The sequence below is a fragment of the Anoplophora glabripennis genome, unplaced genomic scaffold (genome assembly GCF_000390285.2).
Source record: "Anoplophora glabripennis isolate ALB-LARVAE unplaced genomic scaffold, Agla_2.0 scaffold25, whole genome shotgun sequence".
Taxonomy (NCBI): domain Eukaryota; kingdom Metazoa; phylum Arthropoda; class Insecta; order Coleoptera; family Cerambycidae; genus Anoplophora; species Anoplophora glabripennis.
Window position 1 is genome coordinate 1,674,641 of NW_019416306.1, and position 20,466 is coordinate 1,695,106.

The 20,466-nt window shown below is 30.8% G+C and overlaps 1 protein-coding gene across 5 annotated transcripts in view; it reads left to right on the forward strand.

Moving 5' to 3' along the window:
* Positions 1–20,466, forward strand: part of LOC108903543 (homeotic protein antennapedia-like) — a 401,892-nt gene that overhangs the window by 22,793 nt on the left and 358,633 nt on the right. For 2 of the 5 annotated variants that reach the window (XM_018705761.1, XM_018705764.1), the window contains exon 2: positions 12,383–12,454. The exons of the other annotated variants lie outside the window; for them this stretch is intronic. The gene's annotated coding sequence lies outside the window, so the exon portion shown is untranslated. The remainder of the gene's footprint in view (positions 1–12,382; positions 12,455–20,466) is intronic. 5 annotated transcript variants of the gene reach the window in all.

Sequence of the window (20,466 nt, forward strand, 5' to 3'; positions counted from 1 at the left end):
TCATTTTAATACGTAAGGTCATGTTCAGAATATAATATTTCACCTAAGCCGTTGGCATTCGTATAAAAGTATACAACAACAAGGTACATAAATCTAACACCTACATGCACTGAACATTTTTAAAAGTAAAAATAAAATATCAAAGATAAAATTTATTTAGGTGCAACCTATACTTTCAGATACATCTTATGTTGAGATTTAAATTCATTAAATAAATATTTATGAGTTGCTCAAAATATTTTTGCATACTACATATTTTATATATATTACTCAGACTTTATACAAACTTTCCCATTTTTTATCCGTTATTATGTCATATGTTGTAGTCGTATTATAAGGAAAAAAGAGAAGAAAACTGCAGATTATTTATTTAAAATAAAAGTCATATTGAAATTTTGATATCATTTAATCAGGCTACAAATATGCGGCAACGTAAGCTACGGCGCTGTTGCGGCGACAAAAATTGCGGTTTGTCCGTTTGTATTTGCTGCAACTGTGCAACTGCAACTTTATGGGTTCTTAGGCGGTAAGAAATTTTTCAAAGAATGGCTCTTATTAAGTTATGCCTTTTTTATTTATGAGTACATACAATCGTAATGGTGCTGTTCCCTTGGTATAGTCTTTTCGAAGTCAGTTGAACATGTAAAAATCGCCTGGCAATAAAATTTAATGATTTTCATAGGCGTTGGTGGACATATGCACAAAATTACATAGAAGGTACCTGCCTACTATAAACGTCTCCAGCCTTTGTCAATTCTATAGCGGTATCTTTTCTTGAACTGCGCATTTCGCGAACAAGATTGGTTTTGTATGAGTTTATTTGTAAGTCTGCTACAAAAAACTGTCTAATGCACAAACTACGTCGTCCGACCGAGTAATTAAGAAAAATGGCGAAAAAGATTTTAAGCAAACTTCTTTTCAAAAAATATGTGAGGAACAACCCCATTAAAAACCTATCTAGTTCCGACAAACCAACACGAGATATGTGGTATACTTGTTGAAAAATATGGAGCATTTTGTGTATTTATTTATTATAAGTATTAGATATAAATTAATTCCTGGAATAATTAAATAGGTAAATGATAAATAGTTATAAATATTAATGTCTGAAGGTAAAAAATAGTTGACATTGTAAGCTCATTTTTTATTGTTTTACGTTGCAGGTATCTATAAGTTATGCTGAACTGATTGTGAGAGACAAACTAATTACTGTCTTATATGAAATTCTGATTAGAATGTAAATTACTGCCTAAAAAAATGACCAATGCAATTTTCGAAATCATTTGAACTATATCACTTCAGGGCTTATTATAATTGAAATAGATCTTTTAAGCAAGATTTAAAGGGTATCCTCTCCATTCCCTTCATTTTTTTGTTCAGAGTTTTTACCTAATGTGTATGTTTATAAAGCACGGTAAACAAAGCGACCCTAATGGTGCTTAGAATATAAAGCGAAGCATTACATGTTTATTTTTTGTTTAGAAACAGTAGATATACTTAAGTAACTTTAGTAACGTTAAAATTTACTGCATAAATTAACGCATCAATTTTATTTATGATAAATCATTTCCACTTTTTAAAACAATACGCTACTGTATTAATTTTCTATTACACCTTTAAAAGAATTATATATTTGTTCACGTTCAAATTTGTGGGTTTGAATATAATTCCCTGTATATTAGCAGATTTTGTGTTGCACATAAAAGATTCCGGTGTATATATTTTATGCATATATCCGTTGGTTACCCGTTACATTCTTCAGAATAAATTTCGTAACATGGCCACTAAAGGTGACTTTGGGAGTAGAGAGACCACTTCTTAACAAAAACAGGCGACCTTTTAACCAGCATAACGTGGGTTTACTTGACAGTGAGGATGTCACTGGTATTTGTTTTAAAAGACTCCAACGTTGAAAAAATAACATCCAAAACTAAAATTAAACGAAAGAAAGAATGGGAACGTCACCATGAGTAATGCTAATATAGAGAATACATAACATTAGCAATTCTGTGTCTTTGATGCGAAACTGTGGAATAAAGTAACACATGTTCTAAATATTGCGCTGAATATTTTATTATCAATATACTTATAGTTCAAGATTAATTGAAACTAAATTTGGAAAAAAAGGAAAAATTCATGTGAAGTATTAAAACGATTTTTTGCATGTTGTCACTGTTTGCGATACAATTTGTTGGAAGCAGGAACTAAATATTACGTAAGTAAATATATTATTTTCTAATTATTATTTCAATTAGGTAGTATTATCGTGACACATAAAGCTATATTTGATGTAGACATATAAATTTCTGTACATGGTAGTGGATTTACGATGCAGGAAAGCATTAAAAACTCTTTTGTTTTATAAGAAATTTTGTCTAGTTATGCACAAGTTTTGTGAGCAAAAGGTTACAGTCGCTGATAAATATGTTAAAAAATTGTTCGCCAGAAAGCAATAAATACGAAAGATATTTTAATACCTTTTAGATAGAAATATTTGCTTTGCAAATCATTGTTTCCGTATCTAAGTGTTAATAGATATACTTAATACGTATAAATTTAACTTTTACTGATCCATATCTGCATTTTTTAAATTATATTTTTATTCAGTTTTGGTGCTAGATTTATGTTTTTAATTAATATTACCAATGATATATAACTATGTATCTATAGAGTTAAGTAATTAACTGTAATCAGCGTTATGCTAAAATAATAATTTCTATAGATATAATCTAAATATATACAAATACAATTTTGATATCTGTTTTGTGATAACTGCAATCATGCAAATGATATCATTTCTAGTGTCTCAAAATTCAAATTGGAATATCAACTGCTAAAGTTTAATACAAATATTCCATATTTCAAAAGTACCCAAGAAAAACGTTAATTAAATTAGAAAAGTGACTGCAAACTATGAGTTTTGAATATATTTGAATTACCTAATTTCTTTAAAATAAAGTTAGAATATCAGTGTCTCTTTTAGACAAAACGTAAAATATTAACGGATGGCAAAGACATTGATTACTCAGTCTTAATTTTAGAGAAATTTCATAAAAAAACACATTTTATACAGAGTATGTACCCTCTAAAAAAATACGGATATTGATATTATTTAAGGAAATCTTCTAGCTTCGTCAAGCTTTTATGTTTTTGTTTGCTTGTGAAACTGGCTATTTTATTTGTCAATTTTCAATTACTATAATATATAACTAATACAACTACGTTTTTTTCTTTGACCTTATCTTTATTAGACGAAGTAAACTAGTAACTTTGTGCCATCGACCTATTATGGTTCTTTGCAGTGAATGTACCTAGTCATCCTATTGCGTTGTGTAGATATAATAGAGCTTGAAAAACGTAGCTGTAAATAATACATCACTAAATAATAAGATAAAATAAATTTCGTTTTATTTTACACCAATTAAATAACAAGAACTAGATTAATTATTTCATATACTGATTATGTGGAAAATGACATTTTGAGGTTTAATTGTTCAATTTTAACTGATTATATTGCAGGAAATAACTACTCTGTAAGCTACCTGCACTGATACAGCTAGCATCGTTCCAACAACCAGAACCATCAGATATAAGCCTGTTTCGGACATATTAATCCCCCAGTATGTCATAGGTGAGACAACCGATGGACGATTCAGCTATTTTAAATGTCTTAAGTCAAGATATGGTGGGAGCATACACGAGACATATAATATTTATTCTTTGTATTAATTCTTTCTTTGACTAATATTCATTATTTAAAAGTCTCACCTAAAACAAACTGGAGAATTTTAATTTTATTTTGAATTTTTTTCGTTGTTATGACGAAACCAGAAAATCTCCTTAAAATTATAAATTTTAATGTTACACTTTAAATAAAAGTTCGGTTGCTTTTGATAAATATAAATATATTTTACATAAATTCATAACGCATGCACTGTAAATAAATCGGTCTGAGTGAAAGCAGTAAAGATACAGAGTGAATCCATTGAGTGAAATTATTAAGTACATTTTCATAACTTATTGGACATTTTGATAATTTTACATATTTTTGATAATATTTGATCTAAAACTGACAATGAGTTTCATTCATAAAATTTTCGTTGCACTCGTACTAATAGAGGAAAATTTCATTCACTCGAGCATGGACAGATACATTATTGACTGAAATTGAGTGAAACTAAGTCCAATTTTTCTTACAATGTAATATGTAATAGTTGTCTTGAATAAATATGTAGTGAAGATATTCATTACAAAATGTAATAAATTTCATTTATAGCTTGTATACCTACTGAAAGTTTGTAATATGAGTAGGTACCTATACCTATAACTCCAAAGATAACATATGTATTAGGCTTTTGTTAATGTTATATTTAGCCATTCTTTCTTGAAAAATTTGAACTACAACTAGACAACTTTCACTTAGGCCCTAAAATGCATAAATCGAAAAGGGAGAGATGGAGTTAAAATGAGACGGAGATGCAGGCAGCTGGTAAAAAATATTTTTTTAATGTATTCTACACTGTTCAGCCTTTTATTAACATATATCACATTATCGCTAATGATTTCAGTATAAATTGAGATTAATTGTTTGAAGAGCAAAATATAAAGCAGGTTATATTGCGAATTATAATTACCTAAAAAAGTTCTTCCGTTTTAAATCTGCAATTAGGTTTCATTAACATTTACCATATGCTTAACAGATTTTATGTGTAATTCCTCTAATTTATTAAATTACTGTAATTGAAGTGTGAAATACCAGTAGCAGGCCATAGGCTTTTCGTGGTTATAGTTACAATGCTCAGGCAGCAGCATGCCCACGCTGTAATTGTTAGTAAGCGTGTCTAGTGTAATATAATGTAAAGTATATCCTTTACAGTACACCAAATAGGAATTTTAGGTTCATGAGATATAATACAACTCTCAAAATATATTAACACTTAAACTCCGAAGTTTATTACTTTTTTATCTGAAATTACGCAAATTGATTTTATTGAAATATAACAAACAAGTTGATAATACTAAAAACACAACAATAATTCAAGCAGGCGTATGTGTACTTGTCCTCCAAGTTGGTGGAGAAACTGCGAGCTGTCCACAAAAAACCTCTTAATTAAACAAAAAGAAAAATATAAGCATGTATACTGCATAAATCTACATACTACTTACTAGGATTTATGACGAATATGTCGCAGACTGAAATGTTACTAAAATATTGGGAAATACTAGCATCTTAAAACCAAAAATAGCTGCGAAATTTCACACGTCTGTTCATAACAATAAATCAATTGAACATAACTAGAGAACAATATATGGAAAAATATTTAGTTACTGATAACAATGCAACTCAAGGAAATGTATGAAATATAATGAAGTGACTGCACTTACCTTAGAAATGCACTTGACTTTGCCTTATACATTTTTTATCCAATTACCTACTTTCTTCAAGTGTTCTGGTATAAGAAATTCAAGAAACGACTGAGATTTTCTAAATTGTTCTATTAGTTATGCAATGTGTACATAATATTCTACAACCCTTATCCGTTTTACTTTCGTACTCAGAGCAAAAACGTATGGGTCAAAGTTTTAGGAAAGTTTGTTATGGTTCCGAAACTCTATTTAGAGAAAAAAAAAATGAATGTTACATTTCGTGGATACTTAGATTTTTTACCGTTTCCTAAATAATACACAACGTTATAGTGATAAATATTAAGAGATATGATCAAAAAAGTCTAGAATTTATAATTAGCATACTTCATTGTTAGATATAAATCTAACAAACCTTGTATCACTGTAATTCTAAGAAGAAGTTCAATACAAGTAGCAAAAACAATTAAATCTTTATCCAAAATCTTAACGTTAATGGCACATACTTTTGAACATTCTTAATATTAGTGATATACCTATTAAGTTTTACCTTTCTGTAATCCTGAAAGAGTTTTCAGAGAGAATGTGCAAAATATACAAGGTGATGAGTTGCTCATTTGTTTATTTTTTTGGGAAAAGAATTTAATTTTTCAAGAAAAATTAATGGATAAATCATCTTTAAAGACAACAAAAGTTGAATCTGATATTCTCATGTGGTCACCTACACACAGGAATATTTAGTTGAAAATAGGGAAAATGAGGAGTAATTGGCACGCATCACCTTATATACAGGGAAGTATTTACAAGATAAGTCGCATCTTAAGGAAACCAAAATTAATACTATCTACGACACCTCAAGGAACATAGGAAGAGCCTTTCCCAAGACGAGCTGTAAGACCTTAGTATACATTCCGTGAACATATAGAAAATTTTACATTTGATAAATAAGTAGATGCATTAATTCGAGATTAATAACAACTTGTAAAAATTAGTAGTTGGCGGAATATCGAGCAGGATATACGATAGAGCTAACTAATACCAAATTTCAGATGAGTGAGAGCAAAGATTTTGGTAAAGACTCTTCAGGCAGGCGTATGAAATAGAAATCCGGAAGAATCGAAATATTATAAATAAAGATCAAGAGTTATAACTAACTGGAATTTGAAAACCACTCAACTGCAACAAGAATTAGAACATAGAGCAGTGACAACAAACCATGCCCCGGAACGCCATGTACAACATAGACCAGCCAGAGTACTTAGTTTCCATCAGTTTCAGAATTTCTTCTGAATAAGAGAATTTTATCTCTCTTGATGTGGTTGTTATAACATATAAAAAATGGCTAATCGACTCGCATACGCTTTTTTCGTAAAACACAATAACCTACCCATTTATTCTTAATTTTAAAAATTTTGGAGAAATGCCACTGACACATATTACATATACATATATCGAATTGAACACTTTGTTTTTACGGCATTGTACCTTTAATTCCAACAATATAATGTATATAAAAATTGGAACAGTGAAAAGCAATTTTCTTTTAATTTTACGAGATAAATTATTTTTAAAAATAAAAGATACTGAATATGTAAGTCATCATTAACTTTGAAAATATATTAATTATAATTATACATTAAAGTCCGCTTTGAAAAACTAAAGAAACAATATCTGTAGATAGTTAAGTTTGGGACCATGAGTATAACAGACGATTTGTGTAGCCAGTAGCTCCAACATGCTTCCAGTTTCTAATTGCTCATATCTGATACGTATTTATAGCATGCAATTATGGCGAAGCCTCAAGTTTCCAGTCCTCGTGAAGTATACAGGCGAGAACTTCCACGCTATACACAAGCATATTCAGTAACTTCCTTATAACTTATCGCGCCTCAGCTATGTCATATAGGTATTTCATTACCAGCCTGATTTATAAGCTGATTTATTTACTGCAAACTTTGCGAAATGTGTATAATGTTGCAACCATGTCTCAGTAATTAAAATAAACTTCCACCACTTAGTGCCATATTTCGGAACACAAAGCGTTGGAAACATAAAGCTCACCAGATTCAATATATTTATATTTATTACTCTCCCAGAACCTCCACTTTGTTACAGTGTCATGAAATTCGTAGAATATATTTTTAATTATGAAAAAAATGTGATTCGACCTTCCTTTAAACTAAATTAAGTTTAAAATTACCAAAAATAAATACCAAAAATTATTTGTACCCACATGGTAAAATAGAGGCATTACTGGACGAATATTGAAAGAAATCATGAGATCAAATCCTTATATTTTATTTATACAAGATGTTTACAAACTCGAACACTATTTCAAAAAAATATATATGTTCTATACTACCCAATCTGATGAAGAGCAAAAATAAATAAATAAATACTGTCGACGCACAACTACAAAAATATCATATCGATATCTAATGGCCTATGATGTAGTCTTTGTCCGGAGGGATAGTTCTTCGATATCATTGTCTCCTTTGCAATGCATTAATTTTTTTTAAATATACATAGAAATAAAGCTCTAAAAGATTTAAGAGAATATTAAGGTCATGAGCTCGACCGCCACATCCTATCCATCTACCAGGGAATTCATATTTAATGTCCCTATACGCATAAGAGGAATAAGCCGAAGTCTCTCATGTAAATGTCATAATAATTCCATGTACATCAAAATGTACTTCTTTAAAAAAAACTAACTGTTCAATCATTTTCCATTATGTTCAGTTAGCAGCTTTGTCAATATAAAAAATCTTATCAAGAAATTGTTCTCCCAAACAATATTGGAGAAGCGTTGTAGAAAATTAATACGATTCACAAATTTTCAACAGATTGAATTAGAAATTCCATTGGGGGTAAAAATAGCTTCGTCTGAAAATAAAATTGCAGCAGGAAAGTCTTGGCGTTGTTGACAATTTGCTATTAGTCAATTGCAAGAACATGTAAAAGATGCTTTTGCTATAACAGAACATGGACTATTTGCGTATGAAAAAGATACTAGGCACTAAATATGCGCCATACAATCCGATTAGACGTACCGACTTTAGCAATGACGGTTGAAACATTTCTACCAAAATCAAAACTTGCTACTCTGTATTGGCAAACGTAATCCGTCGTCAATGGATGTGTAACTGTCCAGTACGCACCATATGGCCTTTGAGTTGGTGTTATAAATCCTGTAGTGTATGTCAATGTCAATAAAAGTTCACGTATACTATTTTTGCAGCACATCTATTCGCGATAATTATGCACAATTATAATGAAACGCTAACCAATAAGAACAATAACACTCGATTATTACAATTTTACTTACACTAGGTCAATATCTACTGAAACAAAACGGACTTTTAGATGCGCAAGAACGACAACTAATTTTAACTCGAATAGTAATAATGATTGTTATTAAAATATATCGACTTGATTCAGAAGTAATTTAAACATACCTATGAATAATAAAAAGAAAACAAAATACTTAATCAAAAACAGGGAAGAATAATTCGCTTTGCCATGGCGAAGTCTAGCTCTTTAGCTAGACTTCGCCACTTAAACCTCAAACTCAACCACGTGTGAATGAGAACATTATTTCAATGTAATTAATACAACAGAAAATCGCTGAAAAAAGCAGAACATAAGTTAATTAGTAACGACAATTGAGGCAATTGAAGTACGACAGCTTTTTCTGAAACCACATTGCGATTGAGGTAAAGGATTTGATTATATAATATTCTTTTAAAAATTTTGGAAAGAGCCGACAATAAACTGATTACCTACTCTAAGGTCAGAAAAGGAACCAGGATGACACCTTTTAAGTATAAGTAAACTTTGTTCTTTTCCATTACAAGGAAGCTATTGTTCATTGCAGCAATTAATTGTGTGAATAACTTAAGGTCTGCCTCAAGATGATGCGGTCACTCGTTTAACTTCATGTTTACGACGATAAACAAATACGATCTACGACAAAAAAGTGAAATAAAAACTTTTTAGTTTTTGAGTTACAGACCTTCAAAGTTGTCAAAAATAAAACTAATTTAATTAATAAAGTCATAATCCTTTTACCGATCGAGTTAAAATTTGGCGCATTTATTTGAACTATTATGGCGTATTATTTCTTAAAGTTTTAGTCAAATCGACTAAAGCTTTAAGAAATAATACGTCATAATAGTCTAAATAATTTGCAAAATTTTAACGCGATCGGTAAAAGGATTATGAAGTTATTAATTAAATTAGTTTTATTTTTGACAACTTTGAAGGCCTGTAACTCAAAAACCAAACAATTTTTATTTAACTTTTTTTTTCGTAGATTGTATTTAATTATCGTCGTGAATATGCAGTCAAACGTTGTTGGTGAAATTTGCGGACACCCTCTATATAAACGTGTCAAACATTTGGATTATTTAGAAAAATTCATAGTCTAAATTGCGTCATACACAATCATGATATGAGTAGATATTTATGAGGATTAATAAGTTAGAAACCGTTTGGTGATTCTGCCAACAATGGTCTTATATGTTTACTAGATGTGTAATTCAATGCTAGACGATCTACTTGTCAACCGCTAGTGTAGACTTGCCATTATTTATTAAAAATTCTAAACGAAGTGTCGTTTGCAATAGCTTTGGCGAATATGTGACAAGTGATGTCATATTTTTTAATGTGCCGATTGCACTACTCACACGACGAGGCATTTGTTTATTTTTGACAATATAATCTGATAAATTTCAACACACATTTGTATTTTCGTCCACACCATACTACATTTGTCTATATTTGCAATTGTTTGGCAAGTGACTGCATCATCTGGAGCTGACTTAAGGATCTACACCCTTTTCTCTACCCAGTGCAACTTTGGGTGAAAGACAAATATCCAGTATCAGCTGATTATTCAAAAAAACGTTGAGTCCGAGTGAACTTTACATTAGGTATTATGCTAAATAGTAACAGTCGGACAAGGGATGCCACTCGATTTATTTGATTTTAATATGATTGAACAGTTTCCGGGCTAGTTGAGACTTCATCGGTTCCTAAAGTTAGCTCACTATCACACGAGCGGTTTATTTCGTTGCTGAATCTCCATTGTATTGTTGAATAAATTACATTTAAATAAGCGTGTTATCAATAATATGAAATGGCCATGTCAACAAGGGCTTAGAGTAAAAAAATAAACTCTACAGTAGTAATTGAACGCGAGCGATTTTTTTTCAACAAACGTGGAATAAAAAAAAATTATCTTTACTTCTATTTTCTCCATTGGGTAGATAAGTATATCACTGGCATAATTTCCTTGGTAGTACGCGATACTAAAACAATTACAGTGACAAATAAACAAACTGTATCTACAATTGTTATGAAATTCATTATACACATAGGTAGATATCACCAAGGATATAACATTTATTGCATACATAACTCAACTTGTCGTCACTATCATTTAAGCAATAAGATATAATTGCTTCGTACTTCTGCAATAAATACAATTAAGAAATTTGAATTATTATTATTTTTTTTATTATTGTTTTTGGTTCGAATTTTAATTTATAGAAATCTGCTCCGTCAAAATATTATAAAAACTATCTATGTACCTATTAAGGCGGGTATCCATTTGTGTCAAATGCCTCGTAACATAACACCGAACATGTTACGTTACAGCTAGTGGAGACGGAAGATTGTTGCGTGGTACGTGTAACAAATTTGACATGCGTAACTAATCCGGAACGAACCATCAGTTGTCGGTTTTTAGTCGTCGCATCAAAGGAATGCAACAGTACTTTCTGCCACATATTGAGACGGGGTTACCCTTTTGGCCGTAACGTTGCCTATTGCACGTGTGATTTTGTCTTATTTTTTGTTACGTCAGTCTTTTTTATATGGTCTGGGGTCAGTCTGTTTTCTGCAGTGACTAGGAAGAGTATGTTTTTCTATGTTTGTGCCATGGAGTGGAGTAAAGAAAAGATTTCCGTTTCTTATTCTTCAAAATTGTATGATGAATAAAAATATATAACGCTGCTGCTAACTGCAATTGCAGTGACGAATCCATTATTACAGTCAGGTTCATACTGCGGGTTTATGTTCCTATGTCATCTCGTAACCTTATTTTGTTACATTACGGAATGAATGATGCCACCAAAACCACACATACTTTCGCAGCGAACCGTGTCACCTTTTGCAACAGGCCGTAACATGTTCCTTGTTACGTTACGGAGTATTGCCACAAGTGGATACCCGCCTTTAGACGAACAACAGAACATCAACTTTCAACAGAAGTGGACGATTATGGGGAATTTAAAAACACGTAAAATTCATTGTAGTTTTACATACAACCTTTAACACTGCATCACAAAAATATTTCATGGCACAATTCTGTAATATGTTATAGCGACTGCAAGCGATAACCCTCAAATTTTTTTTAGTAAATGTAAACAAGAATATTGCAAAAAATATGAATCGGATTTACTTTTTTATTATTTATTTTTAATAGCTATTTAATCTTAATCCCATGCTCATTTATATTTTCAGTATTGTTTTCTGTAAAACCATATATTCATAAGTCATATACAAGTGAGTTTCAAAATAAACAGAACTTTTTAAAAATAAGAACAAAAAAACTGTTTTTGTCGGAACCGATTTATATTATTGAAAATAGTCCCATTTCCACTAAATACAGCAATTTGCACGCTCTAAACGCATGTCGCGTTCATGAACTCTGCTACGGGATAAGCAATCATAATTTGAAACTATTCTTGAAAAGTACTATTTTCTTTGGAACGCACCTTATATAACATATTACTTTAGAGTGCTTGCTGCCTATGACTATTTCATTTGCGCCGTTACAACAGATAAGGACGTGCTAACGGTTCGTCATAGTATATCCTATAAACCTACAGCATTGAAATGCACTGTTATTATATCTGCAGTATGTATATTGTCTGTGCTTTGTATACTGCAATAATAAATTATAATAAATCAAGGAAAATCCGTCGCTACATAATCTGTATTTTTGTTTCAGGTAGGAGATGATGGATTGTCAGTTAAAATTCTCCATTCCTTTTAGTTGATTACCTTCCAACAAAGTCTAACGGTATGTATGTGTTATCGTCAGCCCATTAATTTTTCTATGAAATATAGTAAAAAGTTTACTGTATTGATTGTTAGCTTGTGTAAATATTGACTCATATTGTAAGGTATAAAACTAACGCTCACAAAAAAAATGTTTTTAATTTATTTAAAGAAATACGTGAAAACCACATACAATACCTACGTATGTTTTCATTACTTCTAAAAAGTTTAAAAAATGTAAACAATTTGCTAAGATGTAGGAGGATTGACTTGTGAAATTAAAATAATACCTCTTGAAAATAAATCGGATGTTACAACTTGAGGGTCTGTAATTTATGGTTGTGTTAGATGATGTATCTATTTATTTTTCGGGTGGCGATGAAATGTTTATCTTTGAACTGAGTGTAAAAGCTTCAGCCGTCTTTTTCAAAGATGTGTTGCTAGAAATTGACTTATTACTTTTATTTTTACGCACCTTTATCTAAATAGAAAATGTTTAATATTCTTTTTTGGATATTAACATTTCATATTTATAAAGATTCAATAAAATAGTACAGGATGAACCGCGAGTTCATCAGAATGTGCACAGAATATATATTAAAATCATATTATAATAACGATAGATTCATATGGTTTATATGGTTTATATTTTACCTACATTTAGTAAATATCATGCCACTAATTCGACATTTGAGTTATCAGTGATATGAGGTAGTAAATCTATTGTGTGAAGCATAATAGCTACGCCTATGACATATTTTGAAATGTTTATGCATTATTTCTTAAAATGATTCTTTACGCAATAAACACTTTTTATCCTATTTCCTTGGATCATGGAATAAATACCAATAACAATAACAAATTTAATTGAACATAGTGATAAGAAATTAAAATCGTGAATTGACAACTTCAATCAAAATGGATTTTTTTCTGAAATTAAAAATTCCCTTTTGTTCCTAGAAAAAAAAAACTTCATAATTTAAATTTTTCGAAATCCAATGAAATTATTCGAGTTCCAGGATAATTATTTGAAAAAATTATCATGACATCTAGAAACCATTGAAAATAACATTTGAGAAAATTGTAAGAATATCTATCATCTCAAATGATGCAAATGGATCTGTCTTGGCGTTTTTCAGAAATCTTAGATATCCGGTTTTTTTACTCAATATTCCTGACCTTTGTTACATAGGTACCTACATAACTACATATCCATCTTTAAATTATTTTTCATAACCTTATGCCTTTATAATATTTCTTAATAAACTATCTGACTGAAATCGGTAAATGAAAAAATAAATTAAATTAAAATTTGGAAGTAATGTTCATTTTCCAGTCAATTTAAAAAAATAAAAGTCACACAATTAATGTTTCATGACTACAGTTTTATTTCCTTCCTCAACTTAAGAATATTCTCAAAATGATCGGCCACTTTTATGTTTATCACGATATATATCTAAAATCCGTTATTACAACCTATAACAGCTAAAAATAGAGAGAGAAACTTAATTATTATCACACTATCTAATCATTTGCATATATATCGTCTTAAGCACTTAACAATTTTTAATTAATCCAACACCAAAACACTCCCAAAAGTAGAACCTTGAAAGCCAGTGCTTGCAAATTATACATTTTATTGTGGGAATGGGTTTTTACCCAAACAGTTCCATCTTAATTAAATACACTTACCATTCTTATTGGGAATAGGTACGCAGATAAAAATAAAATCTCATCATAGCAAGCAAACATAGCTACATTTATTTGATTATACAACTACCTATTGTATACCGTAATCTTGAATAATGTATATTCATTTAAGAGAAAAAAAAATACTAATTTCAAAACTGAATTTGGCAACATTTAGGGTGTTCTCGTTCGAACCGTACAAAGTTTGGGATGTCATATAGGAAATATTAAGCTGAATAAACAAATTCCCACGCTTTTCGAATTATTTTCTTATATTGCACTAAAATAATCAGCTTTTTTTCGAAAACAATCATCTCATAGTAAATCTTATATCATCATAAAGATCCAAAAGAAACACAATGATTTTATTTCAATTTTCTTGCGCACCCACTTTTTCGCCACAAAATAGTGATTTTCCAGGAGAATTGAAAGCTTTCAAAACACACCGAAAGATGGAGTATTCAACCTATTAGGTTGACATTTGATGTAAAATTTAGCTGTTGATGGGATTTACTAGAAGATGTTTTTTTGGAACAATAATTTGCGATTGGTATAGGAAAATAGGTCGATTTTAGGTTTCTCCTATTTATTTCAGTAAGGAAGCATTTTCGGTAACATTTTCGGTCCTATGTCCATAAAAACACATTTGTTCCATTTAACATTTTCTATAGGGTCTCCAAGTTGGTATCTTTGGCACAATAACATCCTGGACAAACAATAAAACATAATATACAAATATAAAGTGATTCGGTAACCTTGTTACAAATTTTAGCAATAGAAAGTAGGTGCAATCAGAAATAGAAAGAAATTAAAATTTTCAACGTTTTAAAAATATACCACGTTTTCACTGTAAATAATCAAAATTAGCCTTCAAATTAGCCTTATTTCTCAAATTTTCAATTACTAAAAAATGACTTGTCAAGAAACTATTAACGTAACTCCGCAACAGGCATCCTTTTTCAAATAGTTGGTCAACGCGATATCCTTGGCTTATAATTTGTTGGTCTGCTTAAAAGTCTGTTTTTAAATGAATTAATTTTTTTGTATTTTGTTTCAAAAATGCCATTTTTTTATTAAAAGTATTTTTATAAAATTGTTTCATTAGTTCAACAACTACCCATTTTAATGAAGCACCCCTAAGGGAACAGAAAACTACTATGTCCGCGGCGTTGTTCCTGGGTTATGCTAAAAGTAGTTTATCCACCAGCCATTTACATTTCTACAAGTAACGATTTCCCAGTTATTCGATATTCGCAAACTTTTTTGACAATGAATTTCGAGTATTTACATAAAACGTGGTATTTAGTATTTCAAAAACATTGCAGAATCGTATACATATTTTCACAGGAGAGAAAATCAGAAAAAAATAGTTTCGTCGATTACATCTATCATGAATCGAAATTGTTTTAGAAAAATCCTATTTAAGATTTTAAAATTAGCCCCGCCCCACCTATAAAGAGGGAGGGAGGGGACTAATTTTAGCACTAACGTATTTCCTCCATGGAATTAATTAAATTTTGAATAGGGTCATTTTTCCTAGTGCTTATTTTTCGAGATATTTTGAAAGTTTCGGGTTAAAAAAAATTACCCGTTATATTGATAGAATTATTCAAATCAAATCATCGGTAAAAAAAATCTAGGGTCTCGTGATGCGTCTGTCTCCCTTTAGTGAAATATGAAATGTATATTCTAGAAAAAAATATTTATTAACGAAATAAAATAATATTTGTCAGTAAATCCGTAGAATAATCAATTACACTTTGAATACTTAAATGTGACTAAATGCTGAAATCAATAAAAACGATGTCTTCGTCTGTGGTTAGTGTGCAAGAATAATTTACATTATTATATTTCATAGGTACGTTTATTTTGACTTCATAGAGAGTATGCATTCATATTAAATCGTTTAGTAATGTATGGAGAGAAAAGAAAGAATACTTGACGTTTATGCAGATTTCAGCAGATGGACGTTATCACTGCGCATGATGTATAGAGTTCAATTATACAGCAACATGGCATTGTTTTAGAGGTTGACAGTAACATTGATTGATGGAATATCGGTTCGCCGATGCATGTAGTTGAATTAACTGAAAAGAGTTGCAAAAGCACTTTTTTAGTGTCGCCAACGATAGTGTTTTCTGATTTTTATGTGAAGCAATCAGCTTTTTTTTATCGAGAAATCACGTTAGAAATCGGATCATGAATTAAGGATTGCGCTGTAATTTTTTATCGATTGGATAAAAAACTCGGACGTATTTGTTTTAACTGCCACAGGAACGCTTGGCGAACAGTTTTATTTATTTAGAGTATCAATTTTTTGTGCTAACTGCATTTATATTTGATTGCAGTAAACCAGTAGTGTTTTATTCGAGGAAAGATAAATATAGAATTAGAATTCATTACCGTGACATAATCAAGTTGTACCTACCTAGATGTAAGTACCATGATCTATACAATTTACAATTTATAAATGCAAAGATCAAGTTTTCTACTATTAATAAATAAATTGCATACTTTTTGTTCAGTGCGGACAATTTTAGACAGAACGTTTGGAAAAGACTTAAAAAATTGTTATAAAGATCGTATCTAAGACTGAATTAGTATTAAAATAAAACCAATTTGTACTACAAATTTTGAACTTTTTAAATAGTTATATAATATATATTTAGATCAGAAATGTTTCTGCTAAATTAAATTTTCAAATGTTGATCGAAGGTAATTAGATTTTTGCTTTTGGGAAATTTGTTTAGAATTATTTATTTGAATATATGGCAAAAATAATAGACGAATGACGCCACCGAAAAATGTTCATAAGTGCAAAAAATGTATTAAAATAAAAAGTATATAAGTGGGAGACTCTAATTTTAACATCTTAACAAGGAAAATCCTAAATGATTTTAGATTTAATTTCAGCCAATTAAATACATACTTCCATAAAGTTTAAAATTGCAATATTTAAGAAGTAAGTAAAAGTTTCAAAAAGAAAATTGTAACAAATAAGTGAGTAGCTATTTATTGAAAAATAAGATACTTAAACAGTTAGTTACTACAAAATACGTTAAGTTAATTAACCTGTCATGAAAAACTTGTCAACATATATACAAGTAGGCAATTAATTTAAAACAGGAAACTAATTGTTGAAAACACAAAAATAAACACTTCACTGGTTTTCATAGTAAATACAACCACTAACTACATCACATTAAACATTAATTTTAAAAATAGATTACAAAACACAAATGACGAATTTAGGTAAATTTGAGTTGAGAATAAATATGCTGATTTTGTGCAAATATATATGGATTAAATAACATTTTCCATTACTATAGAATAATTGCTTTCAAGGCAGTGACTTCGGCGATGACTTTCTTGTTTACCGTAAATCTGGACTATCGAGATTTTAAATTTCGATGACGGTAACTATTATCCTCTAAATATTTAAAACAGAACAGCGATAATATTGCTGAAACCTACTAAATAGCACATTTTCAAAGGGTTCATCATAACCAATGTTCCTTCTAATTTTTTCCGACTGCGCGGTACAAAAGTAGGATGGGAGCAAATACATATATTCAAAAATTTTGTTGATTCTCTAAATTTACTTTTTTAGTAAAATTTGGATTTTTGCCTTTTTAGATGCAATTCTTTTACAAAATGAAATTAAAAAAATGGTGAACAAACCCATTGTGCGCAGAATACAAAAACGGCTGCGCAACATTCGAAAAATTAGTGCGCGGTCGCGCACCCGCGCGGCTTAGGGGTTGTTCATAACTCTTGATGTTTTATTTAATTAAAATTTCTTAATGTATCTATTACAATAATTTATATTGAGCAGTGCTGTGAGGTACTTTTGTAAGTTTTCGTAACTAAACTTAACTAAATTTTATACAAGGTAAAATTTGTTGTATTGGGTAACGCATGATTTTGTATTTTAACATCGGGTTCTCAGATTGACGTGTCTTGACTTGTTTACGTAGGCGGTATTTTTCATTTAAACGTATTTAAATTTAATTAATATGTTTGGTATACTATGAGACATTAAAGTAAAATATGGTGCTTAACACGAATAATGAAATGATTTCGGACGTTTGGGCCGCACGTTGGACACCATGTCCTATTTCATCACATTCCATTTGGATTTCGAATATTCGGAACCCACGTTGGCGTCTTGTCGTCTTTCACCACATTCCCTTTGGATTTTGGAATTTCGGGCGCCACGTTTGTTGCCACGTTATCTTTTATCATCCTATCTCGAGAATCTTCCATCGGGGGCGAGGTAAATCATTTGAAAATGTGGGAAACGATCTAATTTGTATGATTACCTTCTTCCACTCCGATACACTCTCGGGGAGGTTTTCAACTGAGCCTGTTGCATTTTCCTTCTGCATGGGTATAGGGTTTGTGTATGACAGCTTTAGGAGCTGTGTATGGCAGCTTTAAGAACTGGGCATCCCTAAGGATCTTCCCCGTAGAGTGAACAATGCCAGGGTGGATGGGGTACTAGAACTAAGGTCTAGGAAGGGAGCAAAATGCTCTAAATTATTAAAAATTTGATTTATTGAAGAAATATTAAATTTAGAATTAATAGCATTTGAATTATGAAAATCTTGACGGGTTGACGTACGGTCATAGTCCTCGATGGCTCCCGAAAGGTCCTGTAGCAAAATCCGCCTTACCCATGGACAATTAGCCTCTCCTGATAACACATCTTTGGATTATCGTCAACGGGAATGATCTAATTGTGTTTTTCGTATGGTACTTCTGTTGCTATTTTGTTGTTGCTTTCAGTTCCGAAATTCGGAACTGGGGTGAATCCTATATTTTTGTAGCGTGTCTTCGGCGGCTGCTCTTCAAACAGCACCGGCTTCTGTCGGTGTCTTCTCTTGCGGCTGGGGGCTTTTTAGCGACATTTAGTGACACTTCGCGCCTTCTGCTGCTCGTGGAAGGTAGTTTGGGCCCCCCTGAACATACCTCTCCACTTTGGCCATGCACAGGTTGGAGACAGCTTCGCTGTTTCGATTGGAAAGTTGAGCGAAAGCTTGAAATCCGCTTGAAACTTGGACTACAACAGTAGATATGTTGAAAGTAAATTTACTGTGTCAAAAATATTCCAAATAACTTAAAGTAAGTCGATAAAAACGCCAAAACCAAAAAGGAACGTTTCTTAGTATTTCATATAAAAAGTTAGTTTATGAGTTTTATGTTAACACCGGCAACAATGCATAGTTGATATATGCTGGTCGTAAATGCCACAGTAAAGTCAGCGGTTTTCACCAAGTTTTCTTTCGTAAAAACGGGCTTATTTATATTAAATTTAACTAATTTATTCTAACGTTTCTGCAAAAAAAAAATATACCAATGTTTGAAATATATGTATGCATTTTTTCACTCTGTATATCGCCAGATTATAATACACCAGGTACTTCACAGGTGTAACATTAGGAATTATGATACAAAAAATTAAAATTAATGTGACCGAATTACCCTAAAATTTTACAGGTGGTCTTTTACTTGTTCACAAAATAAAACAGTTTTTATTTTTAATTTCTAAACCGCTTGAGATAATTTAACTAAATCTGGTATGCATAATTAGTATGACAATAGGAATGAAATAAAAAATTACGAGCTTTAGAAACTTACCAGTGGCGGAGGTGTGAGTATCATCGATCATTATTTGTCAAAAAAATATATTACCCTGTATAATATAACAAATAAAATAGGTCATCATATGCGCCATTGTATTATCTTCACTCTTTTATATTCCAAACCGATTAACAACAATATTGATTTATTTGATCAATTGCAATTTTACGATATTTATTACATTAGGTACTTAAATAATAACAAACTAATTAACTAACAATGGAATTACTTTACTATGATTTATTATAAGAAATGTTGGAATTGGTCACCTTCAGCCAAAATACATGCTTCAGATCATGAAATTGCAGCTCGAACACGTGCAAGAATTCATGGAAGAGGAACTCTTGTCACATCGCAATCAGCTATAATTTGTTGACGTAAGTGCTCTTCAGATTCAATGTAAACTTTGTAAACTAATGTCTTGATATGTCCCCAAACAAAGAAATCAATAGGGTTCACATCGGGTGATCTGGGTGGCCAAAGTTAACCTGGTTCTTAAGTGCCTCGTTCAATCACGTTATTACCGAATCTTTCATTTAAAAATTCAAGAGCAGTCAAACTAATGTTGAAATCGAGATTCTATTAAGGCATGAAGATTTTCATCAGACCAAACGTGTTTATTGTGGAAATTCATTATAGCATCTCCTGAAAAAATAGTTCCGTCGGTAAACAATATGCCAGCGGTAACCTCAACACTTTGTT